Source organism: Lactuca serriola, chromosome 7 (assembly GCF_051521515.1).
Source record: "Lactuca serriola cultivar US96UC23 chromosome 7, Lser_US96UC23_V15, whole genome shotgun sequence".
NCBI lineage: Eukaryota > Viridiplantae > Streptophyta > Magnoliopsida > Asterales > Asteraceae > Lactuca > Lactuca serriola.
In genome coordinates this window covers 201,257,596-201,277,584 of record NC_136414.1, presented here as the reverse complement: position 1 = coordinate 201,277,584, position 19,989 = coordinate 201,257,596, and the positions used below count along the sequence as shown (strand labels likewise).

Below are 19,989 nucleotides of genomic sequence, written 5' to 3'. Positions count from 1 at the left end.
TTCTCAAGTGTGATTCTGACCAGAGTGTAGGGTGGATGTAGTGGTTCATCTTGGGAGATGTTCGAGGATATCATCAGTGTATTGGGTCTTCCAACCTGCGGGTGTTGGGGCTAGTTCAGCATGTGTGTGATGGCAAGGCATTACTATGTGGACCGAAAGGTCAGGGCCTGGAAAGGCGTATATGTGGTTGGTATTCTGGGGGTATCTCACTAAGCTTTCGGGCTTACAGTTGTGGTTTTATGTTTCAGGTTCTCAAGAGTCTGTGGCAAGGCAAAGGCGTGATCGTACCGTTCCTCGCGTTGGTGTTTTATGATATGAACCTGGGAAATTACTCTGTTTAATAATGTATTGAAAACCTTTTTGCAACAATGTTAATAAAATGGGTGATTTTGAAAAATTTTAATTGTTTTGAAATTTTGGATGTTACAGAAGGGTTCCAGCGTATTGTTTCATGGGAGTTGGCGTGGTGAGGGTTGTGGCAGCATGAACAACAAAAATTGGCGTGGTTGTCGTAGTGTCATTGCTGGCACGATGGTCGATGAGTTGTTGTGCCAACTCCTTGGTGCTGTCGAAGGTAGTTGGTCTTGAGGCCAATACACTATCATGGATCTGGGATGATAGCCCCCAAAGGTATCGTTCTACCTTTTTCTCCTCTGGGGTGACCATTGCAGGACAGAGGAGTGCTAGGTCATTGAATCGGGCGGTATAAGCTTCGAGATCCATCCCCGACATTTTGAGGTTCCAGAGTTCCTCTTCTAGTTTTTGCACTTCGCCTCTTGGGCAATATTCTTTCAGCATTAAAGCTTTTAAATCCTCCCAGCTTATAGAGTTAGCCACTGCAGGAGTAAGCGACTTAACTCTGCCGTTCCACCAAGTAAGAGCTTTTCTTGTGAAGGTGAATGTCGCATACTTGACCTTGCTTGCTTCGGGACAAGCACAAATTTCGAAGACTGCTTCGGTCCTTTCGAACCATTGCATCAGCGCGATGACGCCCCTGCTTCCGTCGAAAGGATCGGGTTTGCCATTCGTGAAGTCTTTGTAAGAACACTCCTTAGTATGCCTTGTGTTGTCCCCCTGATTTGAGTTAGTATTCCCGGATCCGAAGCCGCCGGAACCATTTGTACCCATTTGCGACATTGCTGCCGCCACGGCTGCTGTTACGGCAGCTTGAAACATTATGGGATCAAACTGTGGAGGGGGCGGTGCTGTGCTTCCGGAGGGTCTGGACTTTTTCTTTGGCGGCATAGTCCTGTCATAAGTTGGTAGAGACGAACAAACGATAAGTTTCTGATAGTAGTGACAAGTCAGATGTTATCAAGCCAGACTTGTCTGTATTATGTTCTGACTTAAAAGTATTTTGCATGTAATTCATAACAAAGCCCCTATGAATGAATTTTAGTGGTAGTGACTCAAATGCAACTTGTGATTTGTTTCGTGCCTGATCCCCTCCTAAAATCACTTGGTATAAATTAAGAATTTCTTGGAGTTACCATGTGTAAATTGTTTGTAATATAGGGTTCGAGGAAAATAGGTCTACATCTTATTAACGTAAGGAAAATTTTGGGCAATGCTACGGTTCCCTTGAATAGTGTAGTCTCCGGATTCTGAAGGATTCGAATGTCTCCATTTAACAGCCTAGGTTGGTCGTGTTCTTCGCTCCAGGTTTCCAAGCACTCTACCCAAGGAGGCGTCGGGCCTTGAAAAAAAAAACCGGGCGAGGGTTAGGATCCGGAACAAGGGTCATCGGGGTAGGTTCTCCACTTCAGGGTCGGAGTCAGAACCATCAGCAAGGCCTTCAGCTTGGTGACCATCCACAGGGATTGGGTAATCATTCTCTGGCTCCTCTCCGAGCCATTCAGTATTGTCGTGGTTAGGGTAGTACGGGTCGTCGTGGGGATGAAATTCAGCCATGATATCTTCGCGAGAAATGGGGATATAAGAAATAACTAAGTAGACGTACTAATTAGATAATTATAAGATGATCTTTATCAGGTACTTTAATATATTGTTTAGTGCATACTAGTCATATGTATTTGGGACATGATAGACCTTCGAATAAGCGATCCTAACTCTAAATCCCCAATCCAACGAGAACAGGAAGTAAAGCAAAGATCCACAGATTCTAAGTCTATGACGTCCCGGATACATATAATTTTAATGTATCCACTAGGCAATTATTGACCTATTGATAAAAATCTATTTAGTTCTCAAATAAGTAATTATAATAACACCAAATACCCCTATGGTATTTCATTGTGGTAGTGTTGGTAAGTTTTTAGACTTGTTGCAACACCTACGACCATTCCTGGGCATATGCTAATCACTTTTGGGTGAGACATAGTTGATCAGGCTATGTCATTCCCAGACCTGACTATACATCCCCAAGCCTACTCGTATTGTTCAACAATCACCACTTTTGTCCCATCCCACCATGATACTGACCCTAGTGTGTGTGCACATGCTCCTACTTTTACCGAGAAATTATTTGTTTCTAAAAGTATAGTTGCTTTGAAAACTTTAAATCAGAGACTTTCAGCCCCAATGTATTTATAGTTTGTATATCTTATGTGGTTCGATATACTGAGTTCACTATAAACAATGCTCTGATACCAATCTGTCACACCCCCAAACCAAGGATGGCGGAAACGTCCGGGGGTGGAGGACTTCATGTACAATATCACAAAAACGTGTATAATAGTGCTCAAAGTAAATACAACCATCATAAATATAATTGAAAAAGTTACACCAAAGTATATGTTTACATGTTTCAAAATCAATTACATTATGATGACAAAAATAAATTGTTGACGGTTTAACGTCCCATCCTCAAAGCGCTGAAGTTTTCCTGTTTCACTGACTTCCTGAGAATACAAGTAGTTTTGAAAGAGTGTCAACAATTAAGTTGGTGAGTTCATAAGAGTTTTGTTTGGAGTAGAAACCATTTTCCTTATAAAATCGATAGAGTTGATTTCCAGAAAATCCAATATTTTCTTAGTTAAGTGTGAATAGAATATTCCTATATGGTACATTAATGAACCCTAGAATGACCCGTAGACTTCAACTATAATCGTTGAGCGTATATGCTTGAGTCATACAAGAATTTAGTCTGGATTGGCTTAGAATTGGTGGTGCCCGCCTCATCTCCTGTTCCTCGTTGGGTTGTGGACCTAGGGCAGACCCACTATATTCAACGTTTTATCTAACCTAAATCTTATATAACTTATATATGCTGGACGATTATAGGGGAAATCTACGGGTCATTCTAGGGTTCATTAATGTACCATATAGGAATATTCTATTCACACTTAACTAAGAAAATATTGGATTTTCTGGAAATCAACTCTATCGATTTTATAAGGAAAACGGTTTCTACTCCAAACAAAACTCTTATGAACTCACCAACTTAATTGTTGACACTCTTTCAAAACTACTTGTATTCTCAGGAAGTCAGTGAAACAGGAAAACTTCAGCGCTTTGAGGATGGGACGTTAAACCGTCAACAATTTATTTTTGTCATCATAATGTAATTGATTTTGAAACATGTAAACATATACTTTGGTGTAACTTTTTCAATTATATTTATGATGGTTGTATTTACTTTGAGCACTACTATACACGTTGTTGTGATATTGTACATGAAGTCCTCCACCCCCGGACGTTTCCACCATCCTTGGTTTGGGGGTGTGACAAATTCGTCCATTGCTATCTAATGGATCCTAAGCCCAACTTTGTAACTATCTTATAATTACAATATCAATCCCCTAAGTTTAATTAATCTCTTTTAGCCACGAAATTAATTATCAATTAATTCTTGACTAATATTAATTAAACAATATGATTTCTCCTTTAATATATTATTCTCATAATATATTAATAAATCATAATTAAACCTTTCTCTCCTTAATTCATCCTACATATTGCTATGGTGAAGGCAACCCAAAAGGACCATGCTCATAATCGGGTCAAGTACATACCAAAATAGTTATGGACTTAGACACTAATCCAACACATGGATCATTAGCCCAAACTATAAGTATTACTGATTTACCTAACCAGTCCCTGTAAATTTAATCAGTCTCTTTTGATCACTAAATTAATTCTCGATCAATACTAATTAAATAGTATGATTTCTCAATTAATATATTATTCATATAATATATTAATAAATCACAAATAGCCTCTTTCTCAATTATCCATCCTATCAAATTGCTCCGGTGAAGGCAACCCAAAAGGACTATGCTACTATCGGGTCAAGTACATACCAATTATAGTTATGGGCTTAGATACATAATCCAACACTACCTTAGGCTAAAACGGGACAACACAACCCAACTCGTCGAGTTCCTCTATGGACTCGATGAATTCCTCTGTCTGATTGGCCATTTTAACAAATTAAGCCTCTACTCTCCAAATCCAACGTTCATACTTCATCTACATACTGGAAAAGATCTTTTAATGGTAAAGTTTCCAACTTTACCCATTGATAACCCTTCTTAATGGGTTTAGCTAAAACCCTAGTTCTTTTAGTACTTGGATCTTTGTCCAACAACCTTATCACTCCAAACCAATGCGTGAAAACCCAGATCTAGGTCATATATACCAAAAGAACACGTAAAGCCTCAGACTTTCCTTCCATGCATGGCCTTTTGGAGCACAAAAGGCCATACCAACACCTTTAGAGCTTGCATGGGGGTTTCAATGGCATAAATTTTGCACCTTTATGCCTTAACAACCCTTAATGATCTCAGATCTGAAAGGATCCTTGATTGGGACGTCCAAAACCCAAGTATCCATATCTCTTCCTGAATGCAGTCTTCTCGATATCATGCTCTCTCACCTTCAGCTGATGATATCCTGACCTAAGATCGATCTTTGAGAAATAGCTCGAACCTTACAGCTGATCAAATAGGTCATCAATCCTTGGCAAAGGGTACTTGTTCTTTACCGCTGCCTTGTTCAACTCTCTGTAGTCTATACACATTCTCATGCTTCCGTCCTTCTTTTTCACGAATAGCACCAGGGCTCCCCAGGGTGATGAACTAGGTCGAATGAAACTGTTATCCAACAACTCCTAAAGTTGCGTCATGATCTCCTTCATCTTTGTTGGTGCTAGTCGGTACGGTGCTTTTGCTATTGGTGTCGTCCCTGGTAACAAGTCTATCCGAAACTCCACTTGTCTATCAGGCGGTAATCCGGGAAGATCTTCAGGAAAGATTTCCAGATAATCACATATGACCGATATATTCTGCACCTCCTCTTTTCCTTCTTAGCATCGATCACAAATGCCAAATATGATGCACATCATTTGGACAAACATTTTCTGACTTTCATCAGGGAGATGATTCCAGAATTTACTCTGCGTTTGTCCCCGTACACCATGAATGACTCTTTTCTAGGGGGATTTACCCTTAATATCTTCTTTCGACATAATACCTCAACATCGTTGGCGCTAAGCCAATCCATTCCCAGAACAATGTCAAAATCGTTCAACTCTATGGGCAACAACTCTTCATGTAATTCGTTTCCGTTTAAGTCGATGGCTACGTTCCTAATACGATTACTAACAGGTATGAACTTACCACTGACAACTTCTACAATCAGGGCATTATCAAGTTTTTCTACAGATAATGCTAGTTTCCCACCAAACTTATATGACACAAAGGAGTCGTTTTCTCCTGAATCAAATAGTATATTGGCAGGCAAGCCATTTACAAGAAAAGGTACCTAAAGCGACGTCTGTTGCCCCCTTCCTAGCCTCAAGCGTCATCTGGAAGGCTCTCACCTTCGACTTTGGTGGAATGTTGGGCCTTGCCGCCTCTTTCTTCTTCGAGCAATACCTTGCAATGTGCCCTTCCTCACGGCACTTGTAGCACACCCTTTTGTTGGCGGTGCACTCATTGGCGTAATGCCCCGTCTTCCCATATTTGTAGCAGGTTACTTCCCCGCTACATTTCCCCGAGTGCTTCTTCCCGCAGTTCTCGCACCATTTCGATTCGTTTCCTCCTCCCCCGAACTTCTTTGAACCGAACTTGCTCTTCTTATTGTTGGGTTTAACATACCCTTCAAATTTCCTCTTCTCGCTAACCTCAACCTTTCTGGCAGCTCTTCCCTTAATCATATCCTCCACAGACTTGGCAGCTTAGATAGCTGCCTCCAGAGTAGGTGCCTGGCGCACTGGCACCGCGTACTCCCATGGAAGTTCCTTTGTGTGCTTGTTGATTTTCTTCAGCTCATCCGGAACACGACGCAAGGTGAACTCCATCTTCTCTGTGAAGTTGTTGGTGTACTCATCAATCGACATGCTTCCTTTCTTCAAGGTCAGGAATTGGTTCTCTAGCTCGAGCAAGTTTTGGGCTGAGCAGTACTTTCGTTTGAATTACACCAAAAACTCAACCCATGTTAGTTGTAGGGGCTCATTGGGGCTCAGAGTCTTCCCCAGGGTATTCCACCAACACACAATGCCTCCTCGGAACTGACGTATTGCAAAGGTGGTCTGTATCTTGCCTCTACAACCATACGTCATGAAAGCTAACTCCATCTCCAAGATCCAATCCATGACTCCGATCGGATCTTCCTTTCCAATGAAAGTCGATGGCTTGCAAGTCAAAAAAAACCCTTATACTTGCATGCATTCCTCTCGACTCCGTCATCCTGGTTGTTTTGTCGAACTATTGGTGGGTTGACTTGACCAACGGTCCTACTATAGTTCCCATCCTCAGACTGCCCTTCGTTCAACTCGGGTTGTTCAATCAGTATGGTAGATTCCTCTCGATTATGTTAGAACAAACGTCTGGTTTCCTCCGTTTGATGATCCAACATCATTTGGATCATTGCTTGTACTCCGACCATCATGATTGGCTCGGGAGCGGCTACCATAACCGGTATTTGTCCAATCACGGGTGGTTGATTCCTATTCCCATTTGCATTCCCAGCTCCACTGCGGGTTCTCGCCATTTTGGTCTATACACCGAATAGGGTGAATATAGATCTTTATTTAGGATGGTCGTTTAAATCATCCTTATCCCTCTGAAAAGTTTACATGTTAGTTCTGATATCGTAGTCGTACGTTTAGAAGCCTAAACACATAAGGTTTCCAGATCCGGTCGGCAATAGACCATAGATCCGAACAAATAACAACATACCATGCACAAAACATTTAGCACATAAAAGCATTTTAGGCACAATTCTTAAAATAAGGTAGTGCTCACACCTTACAATCATCGCTTAACATTCTAAGTTTAAGTCTAGAAATCCTACAAATTCCTAGTTCGCTTAAACTAATTCTCTAATACCAACTGTGACATCCCAATTTTTACGACCAAAAAAGACCGATTTGTTTATGCTTTGTAAAAAAATCAGAGTAACATTTTAAATAAAAGAGTTGCAGAATTTGTTCCCAAAACAAAATATGGTAAAGATTTATCAAAGCATTTCTGTAGAAATGTATTTCATTAAAAGGCTCAGGATGTCATGTTTGTGACAATAGTCAATTTCGGGTCAAGTCAAAGTCAAACAAAGTCAACGTGTCAAACCGGTCAACTCAATTAAACCTTGTATACTAGGGTTTACGTTATGTAATTATTGTACAACTCACCATTTTAATGAGAAAACATCACTTGGAAAATTCGTGTGTTTAATTTTCCTTAGCCTTAGTGCTAAACAATAAACCAAACTGACAAAACAATGTTGCATACTCATCTGGAGTGTGTAAGATCCCAAAACATGGCTTAATGGGGCTTACGGACTTTGCGTTGCGAAGCCAAACACTCACAAATGTCACACACGAAACCTCTATAAATCGTTTTCACTCTATCTCTCTTTATCTGAAATCTCTCCCAAATCTCTCTTTGTATGAGAAATCTCTCCAAGAATGTGGAATCTCTCCCAGAACCTCTCTCAAAAACCTCTTTCGAGTTTTATAATCATTTGAGCCATCCCGACACTTAACCGGGCCAAAAACCGCTTAAAATGGAGTTAGAATGGAGAAAATACCCTAAAAGACCCGAAATCCCCTTTTTAGGACCGAAGCCTCTTAGGGTCGGACCCTCTTGGACCGGAAATAGCCAGGACCGAAGCCCCAGGGTGCAGCCGCAACAAGCTGACCGCAGCCAGCGAGCCGCAACGACATGAAGCCCGCATCCGAAGTCGCTTCCGGTTCTAGCTATCCCGACCGCAGCCCTCCTGCTCGGACCGCAACGCCCTCTTTCTTCGACCTCTGCATCCGCAACTAAGCTTCTCCCTTCGGATCCACTTCAGCAACCAAGACCGGAATCACCTCCTGACTTCGGATTTTGCGTTTTTCACCCGATTTTTTACTAGTTCTCCATTTTAAGTCCATTTTTAATTATTTTAACGCGGGATTTTCTCCATAAATCATATTTTAACATATAAGACCCTAAATATTCATAATTTAGACTTATTTTCATGGAAATATTTATTTAAGAATAAAATCTTTTAAGTGAGATCTTGAGGTGGAGTGTGGATCTTGCCATAATATTTGACACAAACCACCACCCCATGCCCATTCCTTTGACCAGCCATTGTACTCCCCACTACTCCTAGTCACCTCAAGGCACTACCCCACTCCTTTCCCAGCAACCCATGTCCAAAGGAGTTGGAGAACTCTCTTTCACTCTTCACTTCACTCATTTTCCTCATTTCCTCCAAGTATCAAACATAACTTTTCTCTCAAATCCTCTCACTCCAATTTCGAGATTTAAGGTCCGATCATCAAACTTTCTCTCATTTTTGGTAAGTTTCATCATTCTCCTTATGGTTATTACATTCCCTTTTACTCAAAATCATAGACTACTTACATAAACATCATCACATTCATGTTAGATCTTCGAATCTTCAAGTGATCTTTCAAGTGTTCTTGAGTTTAACACTTCCATTCTTCAACAATCATCTACTGAAATCAATCAAGGTGAGTTCATACCCCTACATTTTCATGTTTTCTTAAGTTTTTAGGGGGGGGGGAATACAAGTTAAAACACCAAGAACATAACTAAACTTTTCTAACAGCTTTCATCAGAAAAGTTAGACTCCATTCGCGGACTGTTTTGGGCAACTTAAACATTTTAGTTTTCAAAACTCTTTTAGTTGCAAGTAGTTACAGTTCTTAGCTTTAAAATGACTACTTGCACATCTCCACACGATTTTTCTACAATTTATGGTGATTTTTAGAAAACTGCCTATCATTTCAAACATCAATTCGGACCAGTCTGTGATTATGGACTGGTTCACACAAGTTAGAGGTCATTAAAAATCGTGAGAAAAATTATGGAGAAACTAGACTCATTTTCCAAACTCTTAGAATTTTTGGATTATGATTTGATGATTTTTCTACAAATATTCTAATAACAATGATAGAAAATGTTATCAATAGAAAAATATTATCAATTTCATTTCACCTTGTAACATGTTGAGCAAGGTGTATATCTTTATGTGATTATATGTTATTGCAATATATGACAATATTGTCTGAGTATGTAGACATACATCAGTTAACAAATGGATTTTTCTAGACAAAGCATAGAAATAACAATTTGTTATAATCAAAGTACATCTATTACATACAAACATTTGAATAAACTATGTTAAGCATAGTTTATGTACATTACCACTTTTTCCCTTGTTTTGATAAACTATAATAGGTATAGTTTATGATACATCACATAACACACTCATACAAAAAGGGTACATTTATACAAAAAGGTTCTACACTCACACACACTACACGTAAACTTGTTAACTCGGGTTGTGAGACATTCTCTCCCCGTACGTCCGAGTACGGGATCCAAATTCCTGTAAGTTATAACCAAAATCTCTTGTAGGGAGAGCGTGATAATTGTGTATAGATCTATATTGGGGTTGACATCCCACACCTTGCTGCTAGCTACAGCCGGACCGGCAGGTCTGCGGGTGATAAGAGTCATAGGATCAGGGCGTCTGAAAGACGTTGTGCATGTTACCTCTAGTCATAGTATGGTTATAGCGACTCACATAGGGAGCTAACAATACATAAAGTTTATGGGACTTTTTATAAATCAAAAGGGGTTTTATGTCGATTTAAAATCACTTTTTATATCAATAAGTACGAATATTACTGTACACTTTCAGTCTTGGTATTTAAGACTACACATCATTTGTTACGGAACTTTCCTTCAAATCAAAAAGGGTTTTATGCCGATTTAAAACCACTTTTATATATCTAATTATGGCAAATACTTGTTATTTCTCGGTCCTGGGATTTAGGACTACATATACATATTAAAGAAAATATTGGATTTTCTGGATACATACTCTATCGCTTTTACAAGGAAAACGGTTTACTTCTTTAACGAAATCTCTTATGAACTCACCAACCTTTGTGTTGACACTTTTTCAAACAACTTGTATTCTCAGGAAATCACTAAACAGGAAATCAAGTGCATTTTGAGGATGGGACGTTAAGGCGTCAAACATTTCATATTTTGTCAACATATTGTAATTGATTTTGAAACATGTAATTCCTACAATGATGTAACTCTTTCAATTATACATATGTTGATTTGTGTTTACTTTCATCACTATTGCCATTGTTGTTATGATACTATACATGAAGTCCTCCACCCCCGGACGTTTCCGCCATCCTTGGTTTGGGGGTGTGACAATGTTCGATACATATCAAAAGCATAAACAGTACAACATCAGCCTTACTACATTATTTCGTATTTACAGGCCTATAATCCCTTATCTCTCATCCAAAGATCTATGCTCATGCGCCACTACCTGTAATACAAGAAACTGAGTGAGTCAAGCTTGGAAGCTTAGTGAGCACATAGGGTTTTCAACCCACAATAAATAAGTTTATTAACTTTATCAAACCAAACAAACCCGATTACCCGTTCCCGTTATCCTCACTTTACGTCCCTAAAACATCTAACACAAGGGACCTAGTCTAAGGACTTTCATCAGGGTGACAACACATGCTTCGGGGATTCCTCAGCAATTCATGTCAAATAAGGCAACCATGTGGGGGATGGAGTACTGCTGGTGAGCACACAATTCAAATAAACACCTACATGTTGCGAACCTGCTAGCGTTCCACTGGACTGTCTAGAATAGTCTGTGGTCGTCATCTATACCCCGCTAGATGACTGGATCATTAATAACATCTATAACGAGGCCTCTCATTATTTTATTTTGTCACACAACAACTATTACATCTACCCATGTTTTACCTAACATATTTTGTAGATATAAAATACATATACAATTCAAATCATTTAAAACATGTATAAAATCGTTCATCCAACATAGATAGCAAATATACAGATAATATGCACACACAACACGTAATTTATATAAAATACTTCATATCTATGTGTAAGATGAAAGTAACTATGCACTCACCTGTTAAAGTGGTGACTCGGTACTCGGACGACGCTACGTTATCTCAAAACAATTTTCCCTTGACAAAACCTAGTATCAATACCACTAGGTTAGTCTAACGTTAACTGCGACTAATTAATAGTCTAACTATTATTACTATTATATAAGCGTTAAGTAACACTCTTATATAACTCATAATAATAGCCCAAGTAAATATTTTAAGTTCTATGTTACAAAAATTAAATAAAAGCTATATTAAAAATAGCGTAGGTGTAGCTCACTTATAGCGGGTTTTCTCGAAAACCGAGCTTCGCTTGGAGCAGCGTTTCGGAACCGAAAGACCCTTTTTCTCGGGACTCTGAGAGCCTTGAGGCTTCCTTTGGGTGCTAGGGGGTTTACCTAGGGTTTGTGGGGGGGGGGGGGGTTTGGGGTCCTAGAGAGAGAAAGAAACTAGAGAGAGAAGTAAGAAAGATGAAAGAAAGTCGGCAACCCTCGCAACCTATTTATAGGCGCGAGCCTTCAGTGGTACGCTAGGCGTACAACACTACGCGGGGCATAGTTCGGATAAGGGTGCCAAGTGGTGCTCTTCGGATGGGGCTACGTGTTTACTTCTCGGACCACACAAGACCGAAGTATGCTGGGCGTACTTGGTTTCGGACGTTGGGCGTAATGCGAAGGCCATGTGTCGTTCATCTGAAACGAGGCGTAATCAGCAAGCGATGGCCTAGATCATGCCACATCATCAATTTCGCATCGATCTCGCAATTTTCCTTTCCGACTTCTAAAAATCATAACTTTCGCATACGAGCTCCATTTTCGACGTTCTTTATATCCACGCGTAGGCGGGAACGTCTACAACTTTCGTTTAGACTCTGTCGGCTAATTTTGACTTTATTTTAAATTTATATTTTTAACAGGCCGAAACATGATTGGTCAGTTAAAAATTCATAACTTCTTCATCCAACGTTCGTTTTTGTCTGTCTTTTTATCGTTACGCTACTATTAACGAGATCTTCGATTCTCGTTTAGGTTGTGTCGGCTAAAACCGCTCAATCTAATATTCGAACTTCGGGATGTACACTCCTAAGCCGAAATTTTGAAAAATCATAACTTCCTCATACGAAGTCAGATTTGGGCGTTCTTTTTATGGACGCTCTCGGTTTAACATACTCTACGACTTTCGTTTAGATCACTAAGTCTAAAAATCGCTCTATCGTAAATTTAATATTCATTATTTTTGCTATAAAAGCCCTCAAATTTACACAAAATAGTTGGTTATGTCCCAAGTCCGTTTTTTGGTGCGTTAAAACCCTAAGATACCGGAAAAATGATTCACTTTTGCCGTCGGCCGAATTTGACCTTCTAAACCCGGTCACCTTAGCTAATTGGGACGAAATTTGAGGACTTGGAAGCTGACGTATGAAATTATTATTACACATAAACATGTACTAAATACATATTTATACATATATACCTACTAAATACATATTTATACATCATTTCTATATATAAATACGTAAAAAAAATATCTTCATATATAAAAAATGTTATTTTTATATATAAATATATTGTTAAAACGTATAAATATGTTTTTAAAATATAACTACATAAAGGTATAAATATTTATACATATATACAAACTTATTTATACATTAAAAAGTGTTTTTATACATACATATAAATATGTTTTTGAAAATGTTAATATATATATATATATATATATATATATATATATATATATATATATATATATATATAATTCAAACAAATATGTATATATACATATAAAATCGTTATGCATATATATAAATATGTTTTTGAAAATGTTAAAATACATAAAAATAAACATATAAATATATATACGTATACACACTTTTAAAATGAGTATATATATATATATATATATATATATATATATATATATATATATATATATATATATATATATATATATATAAAGTGAATATACATTACAACCCACTTAAGCTTAGATACTAAACTTCATGAAAATACGTTGTTTTATTATATAAAAATTATGATTAGGGGATTCATGATTAACAATTGAAGATGTAGATTCATGATGTACATAATAGTTATTCTTGATGATGGAAAACAATATTGTTCATTAGGGTGACTAATAAACGATAATGAAGGAAAGAAAATTAGGATGATAAAACGATAACGGAGAAAATAAATGTTATTGGGGATGATATATTTATCAAGTGAAAAACAAATCGAGTATAATTACTAAGTTAAACGACATATTTTAGAAGTTTAATACCTAAGCTTAGGTGAGGTTATAATGTATATACCCGATCCCATATATATATATATATATATATATATATATATATATATATATATATATATATATATAAAATAATAATAATAATAATAATAAACCTGCATGTTAGATAATAAGTATGATTGTTCGGTATAAATTCCAAACAAATCATCTTGTTAAAGTGGTTAAGCTCTTGCTTATGTGTGCACGAGACTCGTGTTTGAAACCCGTCAGCCTCGAATTTTCGTTGTTGCCTTTTTCTCTTGAAGTTCAGCACGTTTCTCCTTCCATGTGTCAGTAGGTCCGACTCCAACTTCGTCAATCAGGTAAGTGGTGACTAGCTATCCCGGTAAAATCTGGCTAGGGGGTAAAATCAAATTTATTTTCCCGTATGTTTGGGTATTAACGAACCAAAAAGTCGACTTGGGACATAAAAAAATGACAAAACTTCAAAAATGGTCCATATGGTTTTTGAAAATATCAAGTTTAGTTTAGTCCTTAAGTTCAAAAAACCTCACAGATGGTCTCTATGGTTTCAAAACTTTTAACAAATGGTCCTTTTAGCTAACTCCGTTAGCTTTTGGCCGTTGAGTGAAAGACATTTCTGTTATTTCACTGCCACAGAGACCATTTATGAAGTTTTGTCTTAATTTAATATAAATAAATAAATAAAATTATTTAATATTAAAGACTCTCTCTCTATTTTTTTCATTGTCTTCTCCCTCTCAATGATATGCAGAAAGAAAAAAAGAAACCCCAACCACATACACCCATTTGATTATTCTGGCTTCATTTTCAATGGAAAACTCGAACTGTGAATAAATGAATATATAAACCATTCTATGTATTCATTCCATCATCACATTCCTCCAATCCAAGAGCAAAGCTGCAAGCCAAGACTAAACCAAAAGTTGGGGTGAGATACGAAACGGAATAAGAGGGTCAAATGGGTCATCGTTTAATCGACAGCAAAAACACACAGGTGAACAAAAAATAAAGAAGATATCAAATGAACTTCATCTTCCCCTCCGATTTGAGTACTGTTAATCGAGTATTGTTAAAAAAATAAAGAAGATATCAAAACCGAGTACTGTTAATCGTGTTCTCCAACAACGATTTGAGTTGCTAAGTCAAAAAAAACTACAATAACTTAAAACAAAACCTTGATTTTGTTTTTAAATTCTTGAAATCAAGCCTAAATCCAAGACAAAAAACGACTGTGACAGGCCGTGGTTTTCTATAATCGTCTTCTTCACTCTTGCAACACATCGATAGAAGCCGCCCATGGCTTAGTTCAGCTCGAAAACAACGATTCCCTAACGAAATATCCATTACTTCGATAATCAGCCTCCCTCTATCCCGATGAGGTCTATCTTGGAACGATTTAGACTCACTCGTTGTCGTCAATGGAGGTGGAAATCTTCGTGAAAGCACCATCTTGAACTCCACCTAATCTCTCCGACTCCTTTTGACTAATAAAGTCGATGATGGGAAGGCAAAAATGGGGTCATCCCCGCTCGTGTTGCTTCCAGTTTTGCTACCTGAACTCCCAGTTCAAAGATCGAGGCTTTTCTGGGTAACTTTCAGAGATTTTTGGTCATGAAGATAAGATTTTCTGGTTTTTGTGAAGAAGTTTCATCAATAGGCTTGTGGGAAAAGGGAGATTCGAGGAAAGTAGAAGGTGAGAAGATGGTTTTTTGGTTGAGAGAGAGAGAGAGAGAGAGAGAGAGAGAGAGAGAGAGAGAGAGAGAGAGAGAGAGAGAGAGAGAGAGAGAGAGAGAGAGAGAGAGAGAGAGAGAGAGAGAGAGAGAGAGAGAGAGAGAGAGAGAGAGAGAGAGAGAGAGAGAGAGAGAGAGAGAGAGAGAGAGAGAGAGAGAGAGAGAGAGAGAGAGAGAGAGAGAGAGAGAGAGAGAGAGAGAGAGAGAGAGAGAGAGAGAGAGAGAGAGAGAGAGAGAGAGAGAGAGAGAGAGAGAGAGAGAGAGAGAGAGAGAGAGAGAGAGAGAGAGAGAGAGAGTACCCCTTGCATATTAAGTTTTATTTATTTTTTTGTTTTTTTTTCCATAAACGGTAAATGACAAAAATGACCCTTACTTAACGGTGAAATGTTAACGGAGTGAGTCGGAAGGACCAAATGTTGAAAGTTTTGAAACCACAGGGATCATCTGTGAGGCTTTTTGAACTTAGAGACTAAACTTGATATTTTCGAAAACCATAAGGACCATTTTTGAAATTTTGTCTAAACAAACATTTTGTGTAAAATCGAGGCTTTTATAGCAATGACTTTTTAAAAAAACAAGAAGTTGGCGTGGTTGATATTTGCAACCACTTTAAAACACGGTGTGGTTCATATTAAAATAAAATTATTTTGCAACCATTTCAAAACACATGAAATACCAACAAAATCACAATTTTAAGAAAGCCCAGTTTATATGATTTAGATACTCTTAACAGCTTGTTCCCCAGTTGAACTTAAGGACGGAAACGGGCAGATTTGGAGGTGAGGTGAGGGATATGGACAGAAAACCTTGTTCCCAAGTTTAAATTAGGAAAGGAAAGGGAGGGGAGGTGAAGGATTTTGAAGGCCCATTTTTCTTCCAAATTTTCCTCCCAATTTGGGCGGATTCGGGAAGAAAACTGGAAGGAATATATTATGGACAATAATACCCTCAACCCTATTTATAACATGATGTAGCCGCATAATCAATACCTCCCAACAAGAATTATCATTCGTGCGTCCCTGTTCAAGTCAGTCGACCTGCTATTCGATTCGTCCCCCTATCAGGTATGTCTTCCATATCCCTGTACAATCTTCTTGCTCACAGTTCTTCCATCTAATATGCATGAAACTATTAAATATGAAAAGATTATAAAATACTGCATGTGACTTCACTGTGTTTGATGCTTCCTGTCTTCTTTTTTGTTTTTTGTTTTTGTTTTTTATTGATTCATGAATCACATAACACCTACACACCCCGAATAACACTATGATTTGTATAATCCTTTTGTAACAAATGTACAATTTATGTTATGATGAGCTGTACTGCTTATGAGTATATACAAAAAATTACTTGAACATGAGAGGTTATAGATGTTTTGCTGTACAGCTTATAAGTAACATTGCCATCAACTTTTTCACGTCTATCACATATAGCTTTTATATCACATGCATAGTGTTTTATGTGGTTCCTCTTTCGTAATTTCAAGTCTTTGTAAGCTTTTCAAATGCTTTGCATAACGATATAAGTGGAGCATATTGGTGTTTACTATTGAACCTGCTTTGTGTTCCCCTTCATTGCTAGCTTATTTCTTCCTTACTATTGTTGATTGCCTCACAATTAACCCACGAGTCTCAAGATTCCTTAATATATTGTATATGTTGTTATTTTTAATGCCAAGTTCTTTGGCAAGATCATTCCGGGTTATTCCATCTATTCTGCAGCAGTAAAAGTAGAGTAAGATCAATATCCTTTATGCATAGTTTTAAACTTCAAAGTGGTCCAAGAGATAGCAATGAGCTGACTTCGAGATCAAATTCACATAGCTAATGAGATTTTTTTTTCTTTTTTCTTGATCAAATGAATTTTTAGTATTAGGAAAGTGCCATGACCAACCAAGATGATGATGGGGAAAAAAGACGAAGGCTAGTGGTTACTCTGATGTTCATGACCATTGTAATACATCGTAGACTTTCGAAAAAAAATAACCATAATTTACTTAGTAAGGAAGAACTATTAAAGCGTCAACGTGAACGAGAACGACTATTACACAAACTTATTAAAGGTGGGAAATGTCGTGAGCTTATTCGTGTGAGTGAACAAGCTTTTAGAAAGTTGTGTACTATCTTACGACGTGATGGTGGACTGCGACCTACGCAACACATTTCTGTTGAAGAACATGTTGCAAGGTTTCTACACATCGTAGGTAACGATATGAGAAATACAATGGTCTCCTTCATTTATGGGCGTGCTAAATCTACAACAAGTAGGTGCTTCCATAGAGTTCTTCGCGCGGTTGTAGCACTAGAAAGTTACTACGTTCAACAACCTAAAGGTGATGTGGTCCCAAAAGAAATTCAAGAGAAAAAGAGATTTTATCCCTACTTCAAGAATTGTGTAGGGGCAATTGACGGGACACATGTTCGTGTAAAAGTACCCAATAGAGATGCCCCTAGATATCGTGGTCGCAAGGGTTACCCGACCATAAATGTCTTAGCCGCATGTTCATTTGATTTGAAGTTTACGTACGTTTTAACTGGCTAGGAGGGCACTGCCTCAGACTCAAGGATAGTGAAAGATGCACTTAAAAGAGACGATAAACTACTAATTCCTAGGGGTAATTTTTGATAACTAATTTAATTTTGTGTGTAGTCTTTTATTAGAAAACTAATTACATGTTATTTATAGGCCGATATTGTTTGGTAGACGCTGGTTTGCCTCATACCATTGAACTAATGACACCATATAGAGGTGTCAGGTATCATTTGAAAGAGTATTCTGCTCACCCCCCAGTGAATGCAAAAGAGTTGTTCAATCTTAGACATGCTTCTTTACGTAATACAATAGAACGGTCGTTTGGTGTTTTAAAAAGAAGTTTCCCAATCGTTAGAAGTTCACAAGAACCTTTTTACTCTTGTGACACACAATCAGACATTTTTGTGGCATGTTGTATCTTACACAATTTTTTACTAGACGAGGATCGTGATAAAAAACTTGAACATGAAGTCTTACAAGAGGTGTTGGATGAAAAACCACAATAAGTGAGACATGATGTTAATAACGGACGTGTGCGTAGTGATGGGGCTGAGGAATTGAGGAATGCTATTACAACTCAAATGTGGAATGATTACTTGTTGAAACCAAACAATGAAATAGATATGTCTAATTAGTTTTATAGTAGATCAACGATTTATCAGTTTTATTTCATTCTGTTAATTTAGTTTAATTTTGTAGTGACATTTGCAATTTCTTTTTTTGATGGTGTTATTTAAATTATGAGCCCTTTATTTTTTATAAATATTTGTACAATTTTTAATAATGTATTTCTGGTTATGTTATCTTTGTATGTACAGAGCAATCATGAACAAAAGGGCAGCGGATGGAAGTGTTGTGAAAAAAGAAAATTTGACATTGACAGATCATATGGATAATGTTCTAGTTGAAGCTCTTGTAAAGGAAGATGATATAGGTAATCGGGTGAATGGTACATTCACTTCGCAAGCATATGTGAACATGATTGCAGGGTTGAGTAAAGAGTTTAACAAGCCTATTACAAAAGATCAACTTAAAAACAGAATGAAAACTTTAAAATGTAATTTTAGTAAATGGTATGATATGTATCGGGGTACTTCGTTGAGTGGGTTCTCATGGAATTCTCAAACAAAACACATTGAAGCAAAGGAGGAAGTATGGGAGCAATTAATTAAAGAATGTGTTGGTTTTACGTTTGATTTATTGTTTTATATAACTTTTTTACCATTAACTTTACTAATTAATTTTTTGGTTTGTTTATAAACAGGCGAACCCTGAAGCAGCCACATTCAGGACCAAATATATTTTAAATTACAGTCAGTTGGAGATGTTATTTTCAGATGATAGAGCATCGGGATCAAAAGCGGAAACAACAAAAGAAAAAAACGCCCGGTTAAGCAAATCCAAAGAAATTAAAATAGAAAAAATTGTTGATGTGGAAAAACTAATGGCAAATAAGGAGGTAAGTTTGGAGAACGTACACAAAGATGATGATGAGGACATTCAAATAGTGTCAACAACAGATGTTTCACCTGATGGGAGTTCAAAAGCAAAGAAGCTGAAGAGTAAAAAAAGAAAACTAGAAAGCAAACTTCAAGATGAAGATGAAGTAGTAGCTGAAACTGAACCTGAACCTGAACCTGAACCTCAACCTCAACAGAATCTTTTGAACACAATATTGTGCAAACATTTAAAGAAATCGTTGATGTTACGAGGGAAGGGAACAAATCTCGTGACTATACAGGTGAGGAAATCGAGAAAGAGTTAAAGTTGATGGGTTTGGATGACGATGAATTTGCAGATGCTTTCATATATTTATCGCGTAATCAAGCCGATGCTAGGACAATCTTTAGTTCTTCAATGAGGATGAGGAAGATCTTTTTAAAAAAGATGATGAGTGAAGCTAAAAATTGAATCATATCTTTAGGTTTTATGAGATTTGTTTTTTGTTTTTTTACAGTAGGTTGCATTGGACTTCATTTGTAAGAGGGAGAATTTTGATTTTCTGGGTTTTCATTGTTGACTTGAGTTTATTTCATTAGTTGATTGTTTGATTAAATGTTTTTGATTGATTTTGATTTC

The 19,989-nt window shown here is 37.4% G+C and overlaps 1 long non-coding RNA gene across 1 annotated transcript; it reads left to right on the top strand.

Moving 5' to 3' along the window:
* Positions 1-15,663: 15,663 nt before the first annotated feature.
* Positions 15,664-19,911, top strand: LOC145063455 (uncharacterized). The gene is made up of 3 exons (XR_013687956.1): positions 15,664-16,442; positions 18,729-18,844; positions 19,175-19,911. It is a non-coding gene; the product is annotated as an uncharacterized LOC145063455 (long non-coding RNA).
* The last annotated feature ends 78 nt before the right edge of the window (positions 19,912-19,989 follow it).